This window comes from Mytilus californianus, unplaced genomic scaffold (genome assembly GCF_021869535.1).
Source record: "Mytilus californianus isolate M0D057914Y unplaced genomic scaffold, xbMytCali1.0.p SCAF_12, whole genome shotgun sequence".
NCBI lineage: Eukaryota > Metazoa > Mollusca > Bivalvia > Mytilida > Mytilidae > Mytilus > Mytilus californianus.
In genome coordinates, this window is record NW_026262604.1 from 4,780,318 (window position 1) to 4,792,222 (window position 11,905).

Here is an 11,905-nt window from a genome sequence, read left to right on the forward strand (position 1 = left end):
GCGTTCCGGTTTGATTCCGGGTATTACGTCACATGAATGACGTCACAAAAATATGATTTTATACTATAATAACAAATAACGATATACGTAGATATGTTTTAGCTATAAAGGATCCACTTTATTTCTCTTTTATTTTTTGTCACCCCACAGGGCCAATATCGGCACTTCGTGGCCATACTCCTTTGAATTCAATGACCATACAATTCAATTCCCAAATGAATAGAAAAATTCATGAAACGCACATGTGCCTCTTTTTTTGCATTGTCTTGACATAATAAGCTTTGAAAAAAAAATCGCATATATAAAAGCTAAAGAATGTCTTAATCTTGAAATATGTATATCTATTACTCTCTTTAAACACCAATTTAAATTTGAGTAATACATATATTTGTGGAAATATTAGCAAGAATTTGCATGGACAAATTAAATTCGTATCCTAACCTTAATAATACATAAATGTTCATGTCGATAAGAAGACAAGGGGATGACCTTTTCCACAGGCACCAAAAAACAATAATCTTGAGTTTCATACAAATTGGTTTTATGTCACAGTTATTGTTAATTAAATGCATTTTATATTGTAAAGTTTTAAATTGAGGTTTATCTGTGAAAAGGGAACTCATAATAAGATTAACTGATATTAATACCGTAACTGATATTGAAAAATATACAGATTTTAAAATAACTAAACACTCCAAGGGCAAATTGAATAAACTCGTATAAATTGTAATGGAGTCAAAGCACAATATTTTCCAGATGACTTTAAACAGGACCATGTGCAGACATGTTATGCCTTATTGTGAGAATATGGTAATACACAGTTTTGTTAAATTTTAATTGTTGTTAATGGTATTTTAATGGTATTGTTATGGAATTTTAATGGTTTGGTCTGCAGTAGTGTCAGAGGCAAATTTACAAAAGAAAAGAGCAGAAATAAAAAGACAGGCGACGGCAGCACAAAATTATAAGGAGATATTCCAGAATTGCATGCAGGGGAATGCAAGTATAGGTACTGATATTAGTAAGAACAACAATAACCGCATGTTAGATTCTTATCAACATGCTAATATTTCTGTTTTACGGATAACATACGGAGCTCAAGATCAACCTAACCAAACCCAACCTAATCATATCCAATCTCACAAAAAACCTGTCTGATTCCTTGACAAAATTGTACCCAATCAAGAGGCAGGTAACTCTAATTGAGAAAAAAAAATTGTTGAAAATATTCTAGATACAGCTCTTTTAAATGAACATTTATTTTTTGTATCTCCAGTCCTGACTTCAATTCGTATCGCACAGTGTGTGTGGAGTAAGACCTTTAGGGAGCACCAGCAAAACAAGTCCTGTGTGTTAGGGTAAATGATCCTGTGGTTTAGGGAAAGAGAAGAAAAGAGGATTCTCTTCTCGCCAGGCTTTGATTTGTGCAATATGCAGCTATTTATCGGATAAGTATAGCCAATATAAAATCATTCTAAGTGGTAATATGCAGGCAACAGCAGCATCTAGTCTACACAGAAGAGCAAATCAATTACTTAAAAGCATAGTAGATGTGAATAAAACGGACTTAAGGATGAAAACAACAAAATTCTTTAAATCAATCGTCTTAGAAGCAAGGAGGATCCAAACACAAACAGTATGCAGATGGACGGAATTTATAATACGCTATATTCCGGTGTTGGACGCACTCCATTTCAGCCTGCAACACAAACAGTCTACACCACAGCTGAAAATATAACAACAGACCATAATAACCTAATCATAAATATAAAAGAATAAGCTCTGTTCCAAACATTCATGTCTTGGGGTGGTTCCGGACTTAGGCCGTCTACATACAGAGTGTTCAGATGAATGTAGAGCCAACATTTTAATGGTCAAAAGTATTGAGAATATATATACATGGGTCAAAGAGTGTATCCTTGATCTTATTGCAGACGAGGTTGAGGTTGAGCACCTGGTTACTGATCCTGACAGCTCTGCATACAGGGCTGCAAAAAACTTGTATGAGGAAGACATAACAACATACCCTTGATACACGGCATGTGTCTGAGAATATCTGCAAGCGTACGAAGAATGGTAAGAACCTGTTACAGATTATGCCAGCAAGAACACAAGTGAAGAGACAAAAAGTAATATTATATTACGAAAGATTTATACAAATAATATAACTGGTAAATGATATTAAATGACCATTCAATGCAATGCCAAATGAATAGAAACATAGAGATACATCATCCAGCTTAGCGAATGTCCATATGAGGAGATTCGACGTCGAAAATCAATGATTTCTGTCATGTCTACCTTGTTTGCTACGTATTCTTATTCTAAATTCGAACAATTGACCTTTTCCTGCAAAATTCAATGATCCAAGTCTGTTGCTTTCATTACAGCCAGCTAACAAAGAGCTCATTATCATAAAATATTGTTGATGTGATCTGTAGAGAAGCAATTCCATCACTACGTAATTTTTTTGTTATTTTATGTATATCATAAATATTTCCTGATAAAATGGATATCTTTATTAACTTAATATATAATACTGTTCCAAAAAGATATATTTTTACATCTTTAAGCAACATTTTCACATTTTAATCAAAAAGGAACTTCACTTAAGTGATTTTGAAATATGTTAAAATTTCAAGAATTAAAATTGAGAATGGAAATGGGGAATGTGTCAAAGAGACAACAACCCGACCATAGAACAGACAACAGCAGAAGGTCACCAAAAAGGTCTTCAATGCAGCGAGAAATTCCCGCACCCGGAGGCGTCCTTCAGCTGGCCCATAAACAAATATATATACTAGTTCAGTGATAATGAACGCCATAATAAACTCCAAATTGTACACAAGAAACTAAAATTAAAAATGATACAAGACTAACAAAGGCCAGAGACTCCTGACTTGGGACAGGCGCAAAAATGCGGCAGGGTAAAACATGTTTATGAGATCTCAACCCTCCCCTATACCTCTAGCCAATGTTGAAAAGTAAATGCATAACAATACGCACATTACAATTCAGTTCAAGAGAAGTCCGAGTCTGATGTCAGAAGATGTAACAAAAGAAAATAAACAAAATGACAATAATACGTAAATAACAACAGACTACTAGCAGTTAACTGACATGCCAGCTCCAGACTTCAATTAAACTTATTGAAAGATTATGTCTTCACCATATGAATATCCGGCACAATTCCTCCCGTTAGGGGTTTAGTATCATACCATCATAACATATATGAGAAGAACATAACCCGTGTCATGCCAACAACTGTTTTTTAAAGAATGTGTTTAGTTCCGATGCAAAGACCCTATAAGTGAATCAATATTAAAGCCAAAATATGCAATCTTTAATGACCTGACAACAGTATCGTTACTATATCCCTTCTTAATAAGTATATTTAAAGGTTTTGTTAGCTTCAGAGGTGAATACTGACATTTTTGTGCTTTATAAAGAATATTACCATTAAAGATTGGATGTGAAATACCTGAACGTACAAGTCTGCATGTTGAGCTATATTTACGAATGATGTCCTTGTACCGATGATAAAATTTAGTAAATGTTTTGACTAGTTTGTGATATCGAAAACCCTGGTGTAATAATTTTTCAGTAATACATAAATTTCTCTCGTTAAGATCTAAATTCCGATAACCTGACGATATACGGAATCTCCAAAGCGAACAAAAATGTTATCTAGTAAAAATTCAAGGGCAGATATATAACTTGTATAACTTTTAAGAAAAAGGTATTGCAGATATTCTACTCTGCATTGACCAGTTCTACGGCTTCTATAGGTTCCAGCCGTTGACATAGAAGTAAAGTATTATAATAAATAATTCGCTGTCACAAATATGGAACAGACATGCACTCGGATATCTAACAATTTGGAAGAAGCATTCATACTTGATTGATTGATTGTTGGTTGCTTAACGTCCAGTGGCAAATATTTCATGCATATTCAGGACGAGAACAAGTTCACAATAAATACAATAGGTAGGTTCTGTAATAGATTAAGGGGTAAAGGTCGGAGAAATTTAGACTGCCACGGGAAATGAGGGTATATTGGATAGGGACAGAAATTTAGCCTTGCAACAGGTCACTTACGGACCCCTCAAAGAGTTGTTGCAAGGGTTCTTAACGTGCAAAGAGCGTGGCACTCTCTTTACACGAGGCATCGGATTTAACGTCCCCATTCTGACCGGACGTGGCTGCAAATTTGTACATCCCGCACAGCCAAACGGACGCCCCACTTTAGCACGGGTTTTACTGCCGGTCGGAGGAAGACCAATGATGACCATACTTCTATTCCCAGTCACCCTTGGGGGATATTCATACTTGATGATAAACATATTGAGCCATATCATTCAAACTTAAAAGTGGTTAATATGCCGGCGAAAATAACTAATCATAAAATTGTTTTGGAAATTAACAATTTGTAGAATGTTGTTTATGCAGCACAAATTACATGGACATTTAACTATCGGATATTAGTACAGTATCAGATAGATTTTGAAATATAGGATTATCTATTGCAATGTAATTTAGAAGTTTTATACGTATAAAGATAAACAGATTTTTTCAGTAAGTTAAGAAGAGCATTAATTTACAGAGAACACAATTTAAAAAAAAACATGGTAAGGAAGACAATACATTTATATATATGCCAAACATATAATTTCTCGTATAGTTTTTATAACATTTACGTTTTATAATTTTACAATGGAAAGTTATGTTTTGTAACCAAAAGGCAAAGTTTGAGAGGTCACACGGAGATGTGCACCAATTATGGTAGACAGACTAGACACATGGCCATAGTAATGACTAAAGTGAATGACGTTAACTATTGAACTTATATATCAATAATTCGAGGTCTTGTCGTAATAGGGGCTATTCGGAATAATGGTCGGGGAAATTTGGACTGCCACTGGAAATTTAGGATACATTGGATAGGGACGGCAATTTTGCCTTGCAACAAACCACCTACGAACCCCTCACAGAGTTGTTGCAAGGGTTCTTAACGTGCAACGAGACATCGGATTTAACGTCCCCATTCTGACCAGACGTGGCTGCAAACTTGATACATCCCGCACAGCTAAACGGACGCCCCACTTTGGCAAGCGTTTATACTGCCGGTCGGGAGAAGACCAAGTGACCATATTTCGTTTTCCCAGTCACCCTTGGGGGTATACCGACGATAAAATCATTGCCAACAACTGGTTGAGGACTCGAACAAATGAAAAAGCGATGCCAACGACCTGCAGAAATGTTACCAAATACCATACCAGCCTATCGATAACGACTTTGTTACAGGTAATAACTATTGTATGTCTATTTTTGTTGCCGTTTTGGATTTATGACTTTGTCAACTCGTACCTTTCCGAAGTAACTCGTACCAGATTATTAATATATGTACCTCGTACTTTTACCAACCGGTACTTCTACAACCTCAAGTCCTTTTTTTTTTTAGATATTATTATGATATGAAGCATAGTAGTTATTTCCTATCATATAAAATAAAAAATATTAAATAACAAAATGACTGCCTTAAGCTTCAAGAATATCTAGAAGCCGCCATACAAAGGGAGCAAGACTGGCCCATGAGTGTCTTTTCACCCAGACAAATGAAACATCATGAACATGACAACCAAAAAAAATACAATCAACATTTTTAGGGGGGGGGGGGGGGGGGGGGGGGGGGGGGGGCAAGTATGAAAAATTTTGTCCTGCCTTTATTTCACTCTAATCATAAATTGGTAACAGTTGTCAATTATTTATCGTATGTATTAAATACTAATTCTTCTTATTATTTTTTTTATTTTATGATAGTTCACCAGTTTTGCTTGAATTTATATGCACTTGATATTTTTTGTAGTGCTGTTGCAACATTCTCTTTGAGAATTGGAAAATATGTAAATGATGGCATAAAAAGTTACCAAAATGCAAGAGTAAGAAAGATTTGTGTAGACAACATACCTATGGTAGCTATATATGCCGTTCAAGATAGTTCACGCCATGCCACACATTAAGCATCAGGACAGTCACTAACTGCAATGAATTAACTGGCAATGTAGTGTTTGCCTGATCCCCCCAGAGTGTTACCTCAACCTCCCCTGTCGAATCTTTTACGCTGACTTTTTTTTAGTAACATGTCCTTTGTGTTAGCTTTTTTGTTTTTTTCCTCCTCCTGAAATGATTATTTAGAATTAGTGAAATGTCATGCTGTCATGTGATAATACATTTTAAACTCCATTGTGCTATGTATTCAACACATTTTAGTGCTCAGTCGTATTGAAGTTGTTATTGCTAGATGTTTAATACTAACCAATTCATTAAATTTAATCATTCCATATTAACTGCATGATAATGAACATGCACATGATTTCAATGTAAACTTTTTTTAATAGTAATAGCAATTCATTTAAGTAAGCATAGGCATCAACAGTAAATATTTAACAGTAACAGATCATGATTGTGTTTTTTCGTTTGATCATGTTGGTTAGTGGAAAGTTGCAAATATTTCATGCATAATACGGAAAAAGTAATAAAGATGTATTAAGTAAGTTTTCTTATATAATTGGTGATATATAATTCTGACGTATATTTCTTATTTTTGGATCTTGGTTAAACATGATGCAACTATTAGTTGACATGTAATTTGCTGTTAACCCTCCCACTTTTAACACTTTTTATATAAAATATTTAGTTTTTACCTTTGTTATTTTACCCATTATTGTAACTGTACTTTCCTCAACCTTTACTGCATCAATTATTTTAACTGCCTCTGGAACTGCATCAATTAATCTTCTTGCCTCAGATTTTGTCTCATCACTTACAGTTAGTCGGTTAATCACGATTTTGTTGTCTGCCTTCTTAATATAGTTCCTTAGCATTACACTGTTGTCAAGTTTCAACATGAACATTTTAGTATGGTCATAGCAGATGGCTGTGATGAATCCTGTACCATCTGCTACAACGATCTTGGTGGAGGTCTTTTTCACCCCATCTCTCTGGTACTTTGTTCTTGCAGACACTGCATCACTGCAATAACCTTTACCCTGATTGGAACATGGTATGGAGTGTTACCAGGCACTTTCAGTCGCTTTTATATGTTATACATGGTCTGAAATGTATAAAAACAATTATATAGAATAGGTCCATGAATTTGTTGCATCTGCTGAGCATTCTGTTAGTAGGCTAATTATCAAATCATGTATTTGGGTTAAAAAGCTCTCTACCAATGAGTAGTTATATTTATATATAAAAAAAATAAAATACCACATACCATTGTTAACTGTGACATCTACCTTCATAATACACATGACTTAGAAAAAAGTGTTAAAGAATTGTGATGCTATCATTACTGGTTCAAGTGAGTTATTTCCCTTTGAACGGAAATATGGTTAAACATAGAACTCTAACATTAGATACATGATTAAAAGTTTTATTTAAATTTAAACAATGGACGGCAAAAGAGGAGATGCATGGAGTCAAGAAAAGACTTTACTCTTAATAGAATTATGCGGTGATCAACATATCCAGGATCAATTGGAAAACACGCCGAGGAGAAATGTGGACACAATTAAGAGGACATGTACCGATATTAAAGAGATGATTCCCGAATTTGACAGAAATGCACACGACTGCCGTGCAAGAATCAAAAGACTGAAAACTAAGTATTTGCAAACAAAGCGTGAAAATAAAAAAAAAATCTTACTACGTTGCCTAATAAAGAAACCATTCATTTGTTTATAATATGTCAAGATCTTACATACATGCTTTGAAATGAAAATTTATTTTATCAGTCACATGTTTACACTGAAAGTCTTTGGTGCAAAAATCAATTATAGACTGAGCATAGAATAAACCATGTTTAAAATCTATGAGGCAGTATAAAACACTCCTCCATTCCTTGTTGGGGCGGGTCACATTGTCAGAGGAAGCTATTCATATCAATGCATGGTGGGAATACAAAAACAGAGGATTGTCTTAAATCATGGATACACTTGTTTTAAACTTTAACTTTGGTCAGGATGGTGTATCCATACGGCCACCATCGAACCCCAGGCCAAAGTAGAGTCAGTAATAAGTCGAACCGAGTATTTGTTAGATATTGTAAATAGATATACTCAATTACATGGTAGCACATTAAGCATCAGGACAGTCACTAACTGCAATGAACCAACTGGCAATGTAGTGTTTGCCTGATCCCCCCAGAGTGTTACCTCAACCTCCCTTGTCGAATCTTTTACGCTGACTTTTTTTTAGTAACATCTCCTTTGTGTTAGCTTTTTTGTTTTTTTCCTCCTCCTGAAATGATTATTTAGATTAGTGAAATGTTATGCTGTCATGTGATAATACATTTTAAACTCCATTTTGCTATGTATTCAACACATTTTAGTGCTCAGTCGTATTGAAGTTGTTATTGCTAGATGTTTAATACTAACCAATTCATTAAATTTAATCATTCTATATTAACTGCATGATAATGAACATGCACATGATTTTTAAATGTAAACTTATTTTAATAGTAATAGCAATTCATTTAAGTAAGCATAGGCATCAACAGTAAATATTTAACAGTAACAGATCATGATTGTGTTTTTTCGTTTGATCATGTTGGTTAGTGGAAAGTTGCAAATATTTCATGCATAATACGGAAAAAGTAATAAAGATGTATAAAGTAAGTTTTCTTATATAATTAGTGATATATAATTCTGACGTATATTTCTTATTTTTGGATCTTGGTTAAACATGATGCAACTATTAGTTGACATGTAATTTGCTGTTAACCCTCCCACTTTTAACACTTTTTATATAAAATATTTAGTTTTTACCTTTGTTATTTTACCCATTATTGTAACTGTACTTTCCTCAACCTTTACTGCATCAATTATTTTAACTGCCTCTGGAACTGCATCAATTAATCTTCTTGCCTCAGATTTTGTCTCATCACTTACAGTTAGTCGGTTAATCACGATTTTGTTGTCTGCCTTCTTAATATAGTTCCTTAGCATTACACTGTTGTCAAGTTTCAACATGAACATTTTAGTATGGTCATAGCAGATGGCTGTGATGAATCCTGTACCATCTGCTACAGCGATCTTGGTGGAGGTCTTTTTCACCCCATCTCTCTGGTACTTTGTTCTTGCAGACACTGCATCACTGCAATAACCTTTACCCTGATTGGAACATGGTATGGAGTGTTACCAGGCACTTTCAGTCGCTTTTATATGTTATACATGGTCTGAAATGTATAAAAACAATTATATAGAATAGGTCCATGAATTTGTTGCATCTGCTGAGCATTCTGTTAGTAGGCTAATTATCAAATCATGTATTTGGGTTAAAAAGCTCTCTACCAATGAGTAGTTATATTTATATATAAAAAAATAAAATACCACATACCATTGTTAACTGTGACATCTATCTTCATAATACACATGACTTAGAAAAAAGTGTTAAAGAATTGTGATGCTATCATTACTGGTTCAAGTGAGTTATTTCCCTTTGAACGGAAATATGGTTAAACATAGAACTCTAACATTAGATACATGATTAAAAGTTTTATTTAAATTTAAACAATGGACGGCAAAAGAGGAGATGCATGGAGTCAAGAAAAGACTTTACTCTTAATAGAATTATGCGGTGATCAACATATCCAGGATCAATTGGAAAACACGCCGAGGAGAAATGTGGACACAATTAAGAGGACATGTACCGATATTAAAGAGATGATTCCCGAATTTGACAGAAATGCACACGACTGCCGTGCAAGAATCAAAAGACTGAAAACTAAGTATTTGCAAACAAAGCGTGAAAATAAAAAAAAAATCTTACTACGTTGCCTAATAAAGAAACCATTCATTTGTTTATAATATGTCAAGATCTTATATACATGCTTTGAAATGAAAATTTATTTTATCAGTCACATGTTTACACTGAAAGTCTTTGGTGCAAAAATCAATTATAGACTGAGCATGGGATAAACCATGTTTAAAATCTATGAGGCAGTATAAAACACTCCTCCATTCCTTGTTGGGGCGGGTCACATTGTCAGAGGAAGCTATTCATATCAATGCATGGTGGGAATACAAAAACAGAGGATTGTCCTAAATCATGGATACACTTGTTTTAAACTTTAACTTTGGTCAGGATGGTGTATCCATATGGCCACCATCGAACCCCAGGCCAAAGTAGAGTCAGTATTAAGTCGAACCGAGTATTTGTTAGATATTGTAAATAGATATACTCATTAACATAGTAGCACATTAAGCATCAGGACAGTCACTAACTGCAATGAACCAACTGGCACTGTAGTGTTTGCCTGATCCCCCAGAGTGTTACCTCAACCTCCCCTGTCGAATCTTTTACGCTGACTTTTTTTTAGTAACATCTCCTTTGTGTTAGCTTTTTTGTTTTTTTCCTCCTCCTGAAATGATTATTTAGAATTAGTGAAATGTTATGCTGTCATGTGATAATACATTTTAAACTCCATTGTGCTATGTATTCAACACATTTTAGTGCTCAGTCGTATTGAAGTTGTTATTGCTAGATGTTTAATACTAACCAATTCATTAAATTTAATCATTCCATATTAACTGCATGCTAATGAACATGCACATGATTTCAATGTAAACTTATTTTAATAGTAATAGCAATTCATTTAAGTAAGCATAGGCATCTCAACAGTAAATATTTAACATTAACAGATCATGATTGTGTTTTTTCGTTTGATCATGTTGGTTAGTGGAAAGTTGCAAATATTTCATGCATAATACGGAAAAAATAATAAAGATGTATTAAGTAAGTTTTCTTATATAATTGGTGATATATAATTCTGACGTATATTTCTTATTTTTGGATCATGGTTAAACATGATGCAACTATTAGTTGACATGTAATTTGCTGTTAACCCTCCCACTTTTAACACTTTTTATATAAAATATTTAGTTTTTACCTTTGTTATTTTACCCATTATTGTAACTGTACTTTCCTCAACCTTTACTGCATCAATTATTTTAACTGCCTCTGGAACTGGATCAATTAAATTTCTTGCCTCAGATTTTGTCTCATCACTTACAGTTAGTCGGTTAATCACGATTTTGTTGTCTACCTTCTTAATACAGTTCCTTAAAAGAGCTTTTTAACCCAAATACATGGCATTACACTGTTGTCAAGTTTCAACATGAACATTTTAGTATGGTCATAGCAGATGGCTGTGATGAATCCTGTACCATCTGCTACAGCGATCTTGGTGGAGGTCTTTTTCACCCCATCTCTCTGGTACTTGGTTGTTGCAGACACTGCATCACTGCAATAACCTTTACCCTGATTGGAACATGGTATGGAGTGTTACCAGGCACTTTCAGTCGCTTTTATATGTTATACATGGTCTGAAATGTATAAAAACAATTATATAGAATAGGTCCATGAATTTGTTGCATCTGCTGAGCATTCTGTTATTAGGCTAATTATCAAATCATGTATTTGGGTTAAAAAGCTCTCTACCAATGAGTAGTTATATTTATATATAAAAAAATAAAATACCAAATACCATTGTTAACTGTGACATCTACCTTCATAATACACATGACTTAGAAAAATGTGTTAAAGAATTGTGATGCTATCATTACTGGTTCAAGTGAGTTATTTCCCTTTGAACGGAAATATGGTTAAACATAGAACTCTAACATTAGATACATGATTAAAAGTTTTATTTAAATTTAAACAATGGACGGCAAAAGAGGAGATGCATGGAGTCAAGAAAAGACTTTACTCTTAATAGAATTATGCGGTGATCAACATATCCAGGATCAATTGGAAAACACGCCGAGGAGAAATGTGGACACAATTAAGAGGACATGTACCGATATTAAAGAGATGATTCCCGAATATGACAGAAATGCACACG